The sequence below is a fragment of the Equus caballus genome, chromosome 5, assembly GCF_041296265.1.
Source record: "Equus caballus isolate H_3958 breed thoroughbred chromosome 5, TB-T2T, whole genome shotgun sequence".
Lineage (NCBI taxonomy): Eukaryota > Metazoa > Chordata > Mammalia > Perissodactyla > Equidae > Equus > Equus caballus.
The window spans coordinates 86,673,738-86,689,282 of record NC_091688.1 but is presented as its reverse complement, the minus strand read 5'-3'; positions in this window follow the sequence as shown (position 1 = coordinate 86,689,282).

Genomic DNA, 15,545 nt, shown 5'->3' with positions numbered 1-15,545 from the left:
TCTTTAACACTTCCTGCCGTGGGAACAATGGCAAACTGTTTCGTCTAAGCCTCAGTAACTGAGCTCTGAAATGAGGCTAATAATACCTATCTCATAGAGCCATCGGGAAGATTCCACAAGATAAACCATGTCTTGATCCTTAGACCAGGGCATGACCCACTCTAGATGTGAGCAGTTGTTCTTATTAAATCTCAAGAGTGTGTTGTGGTTGTGTATGGGGGAGCTCTACAGAAAACTGAAAAGCCAGAGCAAAAGAACATGAAATTAGTTTTGTTGATAAAAGGGATTTGATAAGACAAATAAATGCTACCGTGGCTACAATGTAAACTTGCTGGAAATAGCTTTGAAAGAGTGTGGGATTGTGACAGCCAACCTTAAGTTGGAAGAAAAGTAGAGTTATTATTTTTTAGGTCCAAGTAGGATTGCCTAATGGATTCCATACGTAATGTGAGACTATACGCCTGACTTACTTTCCCTGGCTCCATTTGAAGAGGGAGAATGAGAGATCTGGTAGAAGGTGACTTGGCATACAGAGCAGCACAATCTTGTACTCATTGTCTCCGGAGATCCTGGTGAGAGACAGAGCTGCAGAAGTTGCTGGAATGGGGAAACAAGTTTCTATCCATTCCTCTTAGGCCAGAAAAATCTTGAGGCCATGATTCATCGCCAGACTAGGCTTAATCTAAAGGGAACTTTAGATCCCTTTGCTTTGGTGGTTAGACTGCTTTGTGGAGACCAAGTGGTAATATACAGGTGCACTTACAATGGAGATAGATTGGCAGGTTTTCTTATGGGTTTCAGTTTCCATATCTTTAAAACTGTTATAATCCTAACTTTCTCACTGGCAGGTTATAAGAATTAAAGGCTATCACTTATTTAAAAAACTATCTAGCACAATGTTTGGTATATAGAAATTGTGCTGTAATGATTAGTTCCCTTTCCTTCACCTATTTGTTTAGAATTTCTTCCACTATTCCTTTAGATGCTTTCTTGCTTATATCCTATTTTGACATCCACTTGAGAGCATGATGATTTCTCAGTCATATTTGTGGCTTACTTTCTTGGTAACGTATTGCTTCTCCTTTGACATTGTACATTGCCTTCATCTGCTTTCTTGGTTCCCTGATGGATGTTGTGTTCAGTTCCCTTCTGTGCTCAGTATCTTCTGTTGGCTCCTCTAGATTTATTTGTCCCCCTCTTTATTCTACTCTGCTTTAATAATGGATTGCACCAACAGTCCCTATGCTTTCTGGCTTCTGGATGGGTCTGACCAATGGAGAAAGGGAAAACAGTGTGTATGAGGAATTTATTTCCTCATTTCCCTTCCTTTGGGGTCACTAGGACTGGCTGCATCAGGTTAGGTGGTCCTCTCCACATGGCTCCGTCTCCTCATTCAAGTGAATTCCTTCTCTCCACTTTCCGTCAGACCTAGGAGTAGCTCCCGACTGTTACCAGCCCAAGATCTTCATAAATATCTCCCTTTTAAACTCGTCTCTAATTAACCCATTTGAATGTGCTATCTTTTCCCAGCTACGAAGCATGGGAGGATAGACTGCCTCCACACTTCAGTGCTACCACTCTTGATGTTATTTCTCTATATTAATATGAGTGTCTATCTTACATCTAGAAAGTTTTGAATTTATAAGAAAATCAAAGCACATTTAAATAATGCATATCTCAGTATGGATCACTCTGGTTTCCAGGGTTCACTGGTCTAATTATTCAGTGCCTGAATGGGTGAGTTTCTAGTCTGTAAATACATTTTTCATGCCTTAATATATAAACTGGAACTTGGTTAATGATATAATATGTATTTTGGAACTTGATATAAAATGATTTCCTTTAAAGTCCTCTTATTTAGAAAGTAGTGGCTGATTGTCAATGGACTTTATAAATAAGATGCTCTCAGATTTGGACCTCCAGGATAGAATTATAGTGAGGCTTCATGCTCTGTCTGTATCCATTTAACTATACGTTTATATTACCAACCCAAACATTACATAAAGTGATAGGTTATTATTTTAGTAAATTCTAAGTGGAATTTGCTACTGTTTTAATTATTTTGTCCCTTAAAATTCCAAAGGTCTGAAATCAACACCTGAGTAGAAGTGTATTCAAGAACATAAAACATACAAAGAAAGGAAGTTTATTAGAAATTAAATGTCCTCTTCAATTAGATCTGGTGTTCACATCTGAGGAAAATCAAATGGCCTTTAGCAAATACTTTACAAGCATGGTTTTTGTATAAGGAAAGATAGGTGACATAATGATCAATTATGAGACTGACACACCATTTTCTTTTATCTTTGGCTGCTCTGCTAAAATTCAAAGTGCTGCGTTATACTACAGCATATCTTTTAGGGGCCCTATTAGATGCATATTTGATTTGCTAATTAGTGTTGGTAGTTTCTCAATTTGTAGTCAATAGGGCGCCAGGCATTGGGTCACAAATTGCCATGCATTGGCATGTATTATTGAAAAGCAAAAACTAAATTTATTGTATTTTCTGTCTTTATAGAGAGTTAAAAAAAGATTTTCTTTGATTCATACATATTCTCTGGGAAAGATAAATGTTTAAAACAGAATTTGACATTTTGTGTACAAAGAAGTGTTTATCTTTGCTTGTATGATATCAAATAACGTCGATATAACAAACTCAAGTAAAATTCCACAAAGGTTGTCCAAATGCTATCTTTTTTCCAAGTGTAGTACTGCACGTGTACTATAGGCAGAGCCCGGGGACACTGCAGCGTCAGGTCCAGACTACCACAGTTAAGCAAATATAGCAATAAAGTGATTTACACAAATTTTTTGATTTCCCAGTGCGTATGAAATTGATGTTTGCACTATACTGTAGTCTATTAAGTCTAAAAAAATGTACACACCTGGAGTAAAACACACTTTATGACTAAAAATGCTAACTATCGTGTGAAACTATAATGAGTTGTAATCTTTTTGCTGGTGGAGGGTCTTGTAAAAAACATAATACCTCTAAAGTGCAATAAAGGGAAATAGTAAAACTGGGTATGCCAGTATGATATTTGTGTTAACAGTTATATATTAAATTAACATAACCTATGTAATACAGGTTCTGTTATACACACACATATAGTATATCTTATTTATTGATTTATTCAGCAAATATTTATCTTGAATCTCTGATGCTCTGAAAACCAGAGCTGCAACAGTGATCTCAGTGTGATCTGCCCTCATGAACATAACATATGACTAAGCATTTGCTGTAGATATGAGCAATTTTCTCCATAAAGAGCACAACCATTTAGGACATATTAAAGGCAGAATTAGGAAAATAAAATAGGTATTGTTAATCAAGGCCTTTTTAAAACAGTGGATTGCCTCTTAAGTTGAGAAAGAAAATAATCTCAAAGAAATTTAAATACCACGTCTCAAGATATCTTTTTCTTGTTCCTATTTTGAATCAATGTTGTTCTCTCCTGTTAACAGAAGTTAAACTTCTCACTTCCTCTCACCCTTAATTTGTAATTTTTAAAACAGATTTCAGCTGTAATCTTAATGTTATTATCACCTACAATATTATATGGTGTGACTGTATTTAGACGTCATTAAATAATATCTTTGAGGTATTTAGTTTCCACATATATCTTTATTTTTCTTAGCAATGATGGCCTTTTTATGTTGCCAGGAAAAAAGGTTTCCTTTTCTAAACACCACTATCTGATAGCTAGATTTATATATTATGAACAATTTACAGATTAAAAAAATAATGAATTGACTGAGCAACCCATTGTCCACTATTATATGTTCAGGAGATGCCCAAATAGAACTTAAGCAAGGTATGCATAATGACAAGATTGCAGAGGGCATTTTGGGAACCCTGTTGACCTCCCAAACAGTGTCAAAGATTTTATTAATTTTACAATCATTATAAAAAGAAATAAGAAAACAATAATGGAAATATAACAATTATTATAATGTGATGATAAAAATAAAGAAAATAAATTATTAATAGCACAATAAAATGGAAATATGGTAGAAAAATGTAATAGAACTAGACACAATATAACCCATAACCATATATTTTAAAAGGCTTTAAATTGCAAGTGTTCCCAGCATGGTCACCCAAGTTGAATATCATGAAATGGCTAATGGTTCACTTGATACTTCCCAAAGTTTAGAGAGCAGCAGGGGTAGAAAAATTCATTTGTCATTTGAGCCCTTGTGAGTGACTAAGAGAATTCTGTTCTCCTCCACATTCACCAGGCAACGGCAGGAAGAGAGGGAGGCATGTGAAAGAGGCTTGTGACATCCAACACAAGGACTGAAAGATGTACAGCTGTCGGTGAAGGAAGGGAATGTTGTTGTTCAGTGTGGGTGGAGAAACAGTATCTTCTGGAAAGGAAGGCAAAATCCTGGCAGGAAGGAATTTCTGATCACATAATATTGAAATCACTGATCCTGAAAATAGTGCAGAAGGAGCCTTGAGTCTTCATAGAGTCTGTGCTCTTCAATAATCAACCCACCATTGCTTCTCCCCATCCCTCATGGATATGTTTGCAAAATCACAGTGCCACGAGTAGAATTTGGTTACCAAACGTAGCTAGGTAACTATTCACAAGTAAGAGATAACAGATCTTATCTAAAATAATTTCGCTTCTCTAACCTGCAAGACTGTTTTGAAAAATTTTAAATGCAAAAAAAAAAGTTACCAAGACACGATTGATGAAAACTTTAACAGAATTTTCCTAAAGGCTTTAAAAGATTAAATCATAAAATAAAATGAGAGATTGAAGGTACTATTAGGGATTAAAAACTGCTTATAGGGGGCCAACTCAGTGGCACGTGGTTAAGTTCACGTGTTCTGCTTCGGTGGCCCCGGGTTTGCCAGTTTGTATCCTGGGAGCGGACATGGCACCATTTTGCAAGCTATGCTGTGGCAGGTGTCCCATGTATAAAGTGGAGGAAGATGGGCATGGATGTTAGCTCAGGGCTAGTCTTCCTCAGCAAAAAGAAGAGAATTGGTAGCAAATGTTAGGTCAGGGCTAATCTTCATCAAATAAAAAAAAAGAACCACAAAAGTGCTTATAGACAAAAAAACAAAGACTAAGAATCTATGGTCACTCTCTGTATGGTGAAAGGTAAGTGGACAGCATGAAGACTGTGCTGTGAGTAGAGTGCTCCAGGATATTTACCATCTGGGAAGGGTGGAGGGAGAAGGAGGGGAGAGAGAGATGAAATGCAAAATCTGCTAGTGATACCAGATTATTTAGATTAAGAATCAGTGAGAACCCAGACCTCAATTTCAGATTTAAAAATATTTTTGAAATTCTTAAAATACGTAAAGAGTTGAGAAATCCTTGAGTGCATTCACATAAGAATAATTTTAATGTTTACCTCATTCAGCAGTTGTTATATTCAATCACAAATAGGCCAGCATTTTAGTCACTGGCTAAGAAATTTCTATAAAGTTTTTAAGGTACAGAAATCCTTGGGATGTATTTTACTGGGTGTTTTAAACGTAATATATAAAGCATTAGTGAGGAGAAATTATGAAAATTATAACTCTATAACCCTTTCAATTTTAAAATGAGTTATCTGTATATGAAGTGCTGATGGCATAAGTCAAAAGTACATAGAGAGAGCTTAAATATATGAGTGGGGCATAGAATGAGTACCCTTATTTTCCATTTTCTCTGGCCACTTTCAGGCATAATACAGATCAATTAACTTTCTTATCCATTAATAAGAATGGTATCTCACCTGAATGTGCTCAAATGAAAGCCTAAAAATATCCGAATTCAAGACCGCAGTGGTTCTTATTTTGGCTCTTTGCTTCAACTCACAATTTATTGCTGAATCAGCCATACTGTTTCTATGAGTAACCTCTGTGCACTTTATTCAAGGGTGTAAACTTTGTATGTCTTCTTGAAAAAAAAAAGAGGAGTCGTTTTGTGGTTATATACCTTGTGACACGGGTGAATTTATCCAGAAAATTGATAGTAAAAAAGCTGAACAAAGTCCCGGGCATCTAGAGTAGACACGAGGCAACATGGAGTGTTAAATGCGCTGGAATATTGAAGAATCACTTGGCAAATGTTAGCCCTGCAGTATCTACCACACGCCAGAGCTAACTTCTGAGAATAAAGTGCTTGTGCCCCTTAGAAAAACAAAATGGATGATAAGGGACTAAAATCGTGGAATCTTCAAATTTAACTGTGTTACTATGAGCAAACGATTAAAAAATTCTTGACTATGCAACAACTTGGACATTTCTGCCAGCTATCGTAGAAGAGAAACTTGAAGAAATCATCTAACATTCTTTGAAAATATAAATAAATTTTTTCAAAAAGTTAAAAAGGAGAAGAAAGCTAGGAGAAAAAAAGCTGGGGGCTAGTACTTCTAAAGATTTAAGCTTAGGAGCTAAGCCTTGTCAGTTTTTATTGGTTAATAAGATTGAGGAAATAGGTGGCAAGTATAGATGGTTAAGAGACTATATTCTGGATACAACACTACCTGCCTTCAAAGTATATATCTTTTTCATGGTATCCTCTTTTTTCTTACTTGACATTCTCTCAGAGGATTTAGTCCACTGTTCCAACTTTAATTTCCACCTACATCCTGATGGTGTCTAAATAAATATCTCCAGCCCCAATATCTTCCAGAAGCTCTAGATCTGAATTTCCAAATGTTTACTGAACATATGTACCTGGATGTTTTACAGGCATCTCAAACCCAACCTGTTTGTTATTTTCCCGTTCCTTCTATTTTAAAGCTTCCTATGTTCATTATCTTAATTGATGCTCCTCTATACACCCAATTACCCAAGCTAAAAGTATCAAAGTCAAGCTTAACTCCTCTCCCTTCATAGCTCCCTAAATCCAATCCATCAGCAAATCTTTTCAAGTGTATATTCATCAAAATTTACCAAGCACACTCCTTTTCTTTTTCTCTGACGACACTGCTCAAGAGACCTTTATCATTTGTTTTCTAGATGATTGCCATAGTTTCCACCTAACTATATAGAGTTTCTTCCCTTCTTCTGTCTGTGTTCCATGTAACTCCCAGTAGTATTTCTTAGACACATTTGTGTCTCTACACATTCTTGGCAAAAAGCTTTCATGGTACTCAAATTCCTAAAGAGGTCCAAACTCCTTGGCTTGTACTGTGCACTCCAGGAACATTAAATTCAATGATTATTTCATGAGAAAGCCATGATTTTATGCCTCATTTTCTTCCCTTAGATAGATAGAAATTCCCTTCTATCCAATCTCTTCTCACGGAACCTGTAAAACTTCTGGTTATCCTTTAACTCCCAGACCTAATACCACCTCTTTTGTCAGACTTTCCCTGACTTTCTCTTGCAGAGTTATTCATTCTTCTGTGCTCACTTAATTTAATATCTCTATTAAAAGATGAACCAAATTGTTTTAGAGGTTGTTTTTGTTTGTTTGATTCTGTTCATATCCTTCTCTGCTCCATTATTTCTCTTAGATTCATTCTTTTCCTTTTGTGAGACAATGAGATCTTTGAAGTCAAGGACCTTTGTATAATGACTGCCAAGTAGAGACTTAAACGTGTAGCAGGGCCTCAGTAAAAGTTTAATGAGTGAACCCAATAATCGTAGAATGAGAGGGAGACATGAAAATAGGAACCTGAGAGATTTGAACAGCCACTGCAGACTATGGAAAAAAGTGTTGAATGAGAATAAGTAAAATGATTTCTGAGTGATATGGAAGTTCAGCTGAGATTGCAAACCTTTATCCTGGGTCTAACTAGCAGTTGCAGTGCTGGAAGTAAGTGTGGCAGAACAACAAGGGAAAAAAGAGAATTTAAGCTTATGGTAACAATGATATAGTCAAAGTGATTGTCCAAGGGGTCCTAGAGAGTAGTCAGATAAAGGATTCAAGGTTGACCAGTTGATCAAAGTGAGCCTGAGACCATGAGCATCCTCCACTTGCGTGAGTTTCTGGGGAAGTGCCACTATCATGGAAAATCCAGTCTTCATGTAAGGAGAGGTGCAGAGGTAATGTTCTAGGAAAAGATTCACATGATTTCCAAATTTCTTGACAAACAAATGAGAGGGTGATAGTAAAATTAATGGCAGAAAAGCAGAGGAAAACATGCTTTGGATTTGGATTTTTGATGATTGGACTGAGTAAATTAGTAGGTGGACAGGAGCAGTAGGAAAAGTATAATTTGAAGGGAAAGGATGGGCTCCAGGATCCAATGGGAAGTAAATGTATGGCTCGCTTGCCTTATTTTTTCTCTACTGGAACTTTCCAATTAGCATAAAAATATTTTTCCCATAAAAAATCTAACTTCTCTTTATCTGCTGAATTTTCCATCTACCAACCTACTACTTTACTAGTTTTTATAATAAAACTTCTTGAAAAAAAATTACATTCACTCTCTCTAATTCTTCTTTTCCATTGTCTCTTGATTCCAAGATTTTGCTCCCATGACCCCATTGAAATTCATCTTTTCAAGTTCACCAAAGACCTTTAAGTTTCTAAAGATAACTCATAATTCTTGGTTCCCTTCTTAGCTGACCTATTGTCATCATTTGACAAAGTTGATCACGCCCTCTTCCTTGAAATGTTTTTTTCACTTGACTTCCAGGACACCAGATTCCCTTGGTTTTCTTTCCACTTCACTAACTGCTCCTTCTCTGTCTCCTATTCGTTGCTGCTTTCTATTTAGACCTTTAAGCACTCCAGGGATCAGTCCTTGGATATGTTCTCTCTCTCTCTCTTTCATTAAACTACATTCACTGTCTAGATTATTTTATCTACTCTTATGGCTCTCGTTGCTTTCTATCACTGAGAACTCCCAAGTGTACATTTTCAGTATGGCTTTCTCTTTCAACTCTAGACTCAACTGTGTGTTTTACATCTCAGCCTGGAGAAACAACTGTATCACACTTAACGTATCCAAAATTACATTCCTCATCTTCCTCCTCGAACTGCTCTTCCTATAATAGTTCTCATCTCTTTTAATTGTAATTCTATTTTCCAGTTGCTTAAGCTAACATTGTTGAATAACCTTGGAGTCATCTCTTTCTCATACTACGCGTATAATCTGACAATAACAAAGTCTATTGACTCTAATTTTAAAATGTGTCTCAAATCTGACCACCTTTCACCATCCAACCACTCCATTTCTGGTCAAAGCCACCAACATCTTTCATCTGATATGCTGCAACGGCCTCATAAATGGTTTCTTGCCTCATTTCAAACTAGAATGGACCTATGTCAATGACAATCAAAAAAGCCTAATATTCTTGCACTCCAAACTCTCCAATAGCACCTTATCGATCTCTCCTATTCCTCCTCTGGTTTTGTCTGACTCTCATCGTCTCTCACTACGCTTTAGCCTAGTCACATTGACCTCCCTAGAGTTCTTCAGACACACTGGGCAAACTCCTGCCTCAAGATCTTTGTATTTACTGTTTCCTCTGATAGAATGTTCTTCTTAAGATACCAAAATAATTTGCTGTCTGACTTCCTTCAACTCTGCTTGATTATCACCTTTCCAGTGGGGAATGGTCTGGCTACCTGATCTATAATTCTAAAACCTCCTATCTCTCCTTCTTCCCTACTTTATTGTTTCCCTTAACACTTACCTATTTAATAAGCACTTAGATGGGACTTTCTAACAACAAAGCACTGTTCTAGACACTGAAGAAATATTAACATATTTAGTGATCGTAACACCCCTTTGATCTTGACAATATCATTAGTCCCATTTTACATATGAGAAAACTGGAACCAAGATTGGTTAAGTGACTTGCCCATTGTCAAGATGGATTCAAACTCTGGTCTCCTGGTTCTGTAGGTTGTTCTCTTAGCTACCATACTAGGCAGGTTCTCACCGTGCAAACATTTTATACATGCTAGTTATTTATCTTTTTTAGATTCTCTGTCTCCCTGACTAGACTTTAAACTCCATGAAGGCAGCATTTCTACCAATTTTGTTCAGTTCTATAGTCCTAGCACCTGGAATAATGTCTGGTACATAGTAAGCACTCGATAAATAGCAGTTTCATAAATGAATGAATGAATCAATCAATCAATCAACAGTTTCTGTGTGAAAGAGACTGAACTGGGAGACATAAATGCCATGAAATAATTAGATCACAGTGAAGTGCTAAATTGCAGGGAACTGTGTGCAAAGGGGCCACCTTACATGCAGCTACTCTGTGACTGTGACATGTTACAAATAGGTGTAGGAAAGAAGGGGAGAGTTTCTGACTGTGATATAAGTTCTGAGAAGGAAGGAAAAGATTTTCGTGGGCAGGAGAAGGTGGAGAAAGCTTCATTCATTTCCTAATAGTTGGCACTGAATTGCTCCTTTCTTCCTTTCAAAGTTAGCTCCTTTTTTCCTTTCAAAGTTAGCTCCTTTTTTCTCTATGCTGTATCCACTTTTTCATCTTCCCCTCTCTATTCAGTGTTTGCCACAGGGCTTCTGTCCTTACCATTCAATGGAAATGACAACAATAAAGGCCAATGGTATTTTAAAGTGTCAAATGCAGCAGGGATTCTGAATGTCTCATTTTAATTAACCTTCCTATGGTATTTGACCATATCGGTTCTTCATTTTGAAACTCATTTGATTTCCTTGTAACTCATTGGCCACTTATTTGAGTCTTTTGTGAGCTCTTTTTTTTATATCTAGATATTCTTCAAATTTTGCTTGTTCACTCTAGGTAATTTCTTCTCCCAGTTCCTTCATCACCCTTTATATGATTTTGACATTTGCACTCAAAGCATCCAGAATTAACCTCTTTTATCTTTGCCTCAAAATTCCTTCTCCTCATGTGCTCAAGTTTTGGGCCCTGGAACACCCTCCAATCTAGACACATGGTGTTTCTTTAGCATCCTCTCTCTCTCTCCTAGAGCTATATATGGTCAGCCATTAGGATTTATTGGTTCCTTATCTTAATTATCTCTTACATTGTGCATCTTTGTAGATGGTAGGATACATCTCTATTCCATAGTACAGGTTTTGAATCTTTTGTCTAGACTTTTACAGTAGGCTCCTACTTTATCTCCCTTCTTCCACTATAGTCTGTTCAGTTCAACTTCCTTGTCACCACCAGCTTTAATTTTCTAGCCTCTAGTTAGATCGTATTACTCTATTCCTTAAAGCAATCATTGACTCCTCATTGCCTTTAGGTTCAAAGAGTTAATTTTGATACATGGCATAAAAGTTTGTTCGTGATCTGGCCTCTTATGTACCAATCCAGTCTCATTTAACATCACTTTCTTCCTTGTACCCAATATTTAATTGTATAGAACCACTAACACTTTCTTGAATAGAGCATTTTTTTTTCATATATCTCTATCTTTAATCTATGCTTGTAAAATTGTCCGCATTTTTCGCCACAAACAAATCATATCAAACATAGGTTTCTTAATTTCTCCAGGCAATTGTTTTGAGACTTTCCTTTATGCCTTGTGTATCTTATACAAACTTCTTCTAGAAAAGTAGTCATTTTCTTTAATATTGGTTGGTTTTAATATAGGCATCCTCATCAAAATTTAAGTTACTAGAAAACAAAGACTATGTACCACACAGTGCTTGAATACTATGTTGAATGAATGAATGCCTTGGACTATGCATATATTTTATTAGCAAAAAGAGTAGATGTCTGTATTTGGAGAGTCCTAGGAAATAACCTCAACCTAGAAGAAATAGATAAATTCCTTGAAACATACAACCTACCAAGACCGAAAGAAGAACTAGAAAGGCTTACCAGAGTAATAAAAAATAAGGAGATTGAAGTACTAATAAAACACCTCCCAATAAAAAAATCCCAGGACAAGATGTCTTCATGACTGAATGCTACCAAACATTAAGAGAAGAATTAATACCAATCCTTCTTAAACTCTTCCAAGAAATAGAAGTAGAGGGAATACTTTCAAACTCATCTTATGAGGTGAGCATCATCCTGATACCAAAACTAGTAAAAAGCACTACAAGAAAAGAAAAATACAGGCCAATATCTCTGATGAACATAGCTGCAAAAATCCTCAGTGAAATACTAGCAAGCCAGATTTAACAACACATAAGAAGGATTATACAACATGACCAAGCAGAATTTTTCCATGGGATGCAAGGTTGGTTTAATACACACAAATCAATCAATGTGATACACCACTTTAACAGAATGAAAGATAAAGACCACGTGATCATCTCAACAGATACAGAAAAAGTACTTCACAAAATTCAACATTCATTCATGATAAAAACTCTCAACAAAATAGGTATAGAAGGAACTTACCTAAACATGATAATGCCATTTATGAAAAGCCCATGACTATCATCATAATCAATGGCAAATACTGGAAGCTTTTCCTCTAAGATCTGTTATAAGGCAAGGATGTCTACTCTCACCACTTCTATTCAACATAGCACTGGAAGTACTAGCACAAGCAATCAGATAAGAAAAAGAAATAAAAGTCATCCAAATCAGAAAGGAAAAATTAAAATGATCTTCTTAGCAGATGACATGATCCAAATATGTAGAAAACTTTAAAGACTCCATAGAAAGCTGTTAGAACTAATCAACAAATTCGGTAAAGTTGCAGGATACAAAATCAACATATAAAAATCAGTTGGGTTCCTTTACACCAACAACAATCTATCAAAAAAAGGAAATCAAGAAGACAATCCTATTTACGATACCATCAAAAAGAATAAAATACTTAGGAAAAAATTTAATCAAGGAGGTAAAATATCTGTACCTTGAAAACTATAAGTTTTTGATGAAAATAATTGAAGACACAAACAAATCAAAAGATATCATATGTTCATGAATTGGAGGAATTAATATTATTAAATTGTCCATACTACCTAAAGTGATATACAGATTGAACACAATCCCTATTAAAATTCCAATGTCATTTTTCACATAAATAGAAACAAATTTCAAAAATTCTTATGGAACTACTAAAGACCCCAAATAGCCAAAGCAATCTTGAGAAAAGAGAACAAAGTTTGAGGTGTCACAATTTCCAATTTCCAAATATATTACAAAGCTACTGTAATCAAAATAGTGTGGTACTAACATAAAACAGACACGTAGATCAATGGAACAGAACTGCAAGCCAAGAAATAAACCCAAGCATAAATGGTCAACTAATTTTCAACAGGGGTGCCAAGAATACATAGGGGGAAAAGGAGAGTCCCTTCAATAAATAGTGTTGGGAAAACTGGATATCCACAAGCAAAAGAATGAAATTGGAACCTTTATCTTACACCATACACCAGAATTAACTTGCAATCAATTAAAAACTTAAACATAAGACCAGAAACCATAAAACTCCTAGGAAAAAATAGAAAAAGCTCCTCAACACTGGCTTTGGCAATGATTTTTTGGATATGGCACCAAATGCACAGGAAACAAAGGCAAAAATGTCCATAAGATTAGCTCAAACTAAAATGCTACTGCATAGCAAAGGAAACAATCAACAAAATGAAAAAGTGACCTGTGGATTATGAGAAAATATTTGCAAACCATACATCTTAAAAGAGATTAATGTGCAGAAATTATAAGGAACTCATACAACTCAATAGCAAAAAAAGCAAATAATCCAATTAAAAAATGGGCGAAGGATCTGAATATACATTTTTCCTAAGAAGGTATACAAATGGCCAAAGGTACATGAAAAGATGCTCAACGTCACTAATCACCAGGGAAATGCAAATCAAAACCACAAAGAAATATCACCTCACACAGTTAGGATGGCTATTATTAAAAAGAAAAAAGAGAAGCTTTGAGGATGTAGAGAAAAGGGAACCCTTGCACACTCTTGGTGGGAAGGTAAATTAGTACAGCCATTATGGAAGAGAGTATGGAGATCCCTCAAAAAATTAAAAGTAGAGCTGCCATGTGTTCTGGCAATCCTTGTTCTAGATTTATATCCAAAAGAAATGAAGTCAGTACCTCAAAGAGATATCTACACTCTCACATTCATTGAAGCACTATTCACAATAGCCAAGACATGGAAAGAACCTAAATGTCTATTGATCAATGGATGAATAAAGAAATTATTTTATATATATATACATATATATACATAGATACATATACATATATACATATATATACATATATACATATATATACATATATATACATATATGATGAAATCAAATAATTTGTTGACAATAGGTTTCCATTTTAGGTTGACATGATGATGTTTTGAAGATGAGTATGTCAGTAAAGGGCATAATGAAATTGAGAGGGTCAAAAGTAAGTGTCCATGTAAAAAATGTTACAATAATATAGTTGTGGAATGATGAGGGGTGATGAAAGATAAGAAAAGTTAAAATGCCATAAAAATTAAAAAATGAAGGGATAGGAATTGTAATCAGGGATGAAAGAGAAGGAAATGTTCAATATTACTTGAAGCTTTTAGCTTGAGATACTAGAAAACTAATGGAAACTGAAGGATAAACAGATTTTCAGGAATGGGAAGCCATTTGGAAAAAAGAGTGAGAAATACAGACAATAATAGAAAGAGATTGAGAGAACTAGAAAGAAAGAATGAAAAGGAGGGAGAGAGTGTGGAAAAAGTGTGTGTGAGAGGGGAAGAATGAGAAAGGGAATGAAATAAATGCAGGGCAGTGAACTCACACATTGTGCTGGACACAGGATGGGAGTGGAAATCATGAGGCTTGGTTTCTGCTTTAGCACCTGGCCCTAACTATCTGGATGGCCTTTAGCACTTCATTTAATCCCTCTGATGCTTATTTTCATCACCTATACAACGAAACTTGGATTGTATGAAGCTATAAATCTGTGATGAAGTCAATTTTGAACTTATTGGGCTGGGGGAGAATATAAGAAAACCACGCCTGGATGTCCTGTAGCATCATTGAATAGAGAGCTTGCTCAGGTGTAAGACAGAGCTGGAGACGGAGATTTGGGAGCCATGGCAGAGACTGCTATGCATTTTCTAGGATTCTTTTCCATTTCCTTGTTGGTATATCTTGACTCCACACTTGAGCCTTCCTTCACGTTAGGTGTAACAATATCACTGAGTTTTGACCAATATAATGTAGGCTCAAAGTGATGGGTGTAACTTCCAAACTGGGCCCAAAACAAAGAAACAAACCAAAAGGAAATACAAAATTCTTGCATAATTTATGCCCCATCTCTCTTTTTCATCTATTAGACAGAACACAGAGGATCTGGTGAAGGATTCCCAGGTCTTCATGGATAGAAAGAACCAATTATAGGAGAGCTGACCCAGAGAGGCAACTGACCAGGAACACCTAGGTGGGATCATTGCATGAGCAATCCAAAAACTTAGAGGTTGGTCTTATATGAATAACATAGGAATCTTCTATATAGAAGGGATAGTTGAAGATAGTGATTTAAATCATTGAATGACTCAGAAGAAAGATTGAAGATTAAAGAACTAAGAGCAGAGTTCTGAGAAACGCAACTGAGGAATGTAAGAGATAGCAAAGCCAATCAAAGAGAGGAGTAGGAAAAAATTTAAGATTACTCATCATCACTGAGATCAAAGCACAAAAGAATCTCTAGAAAGGAATAG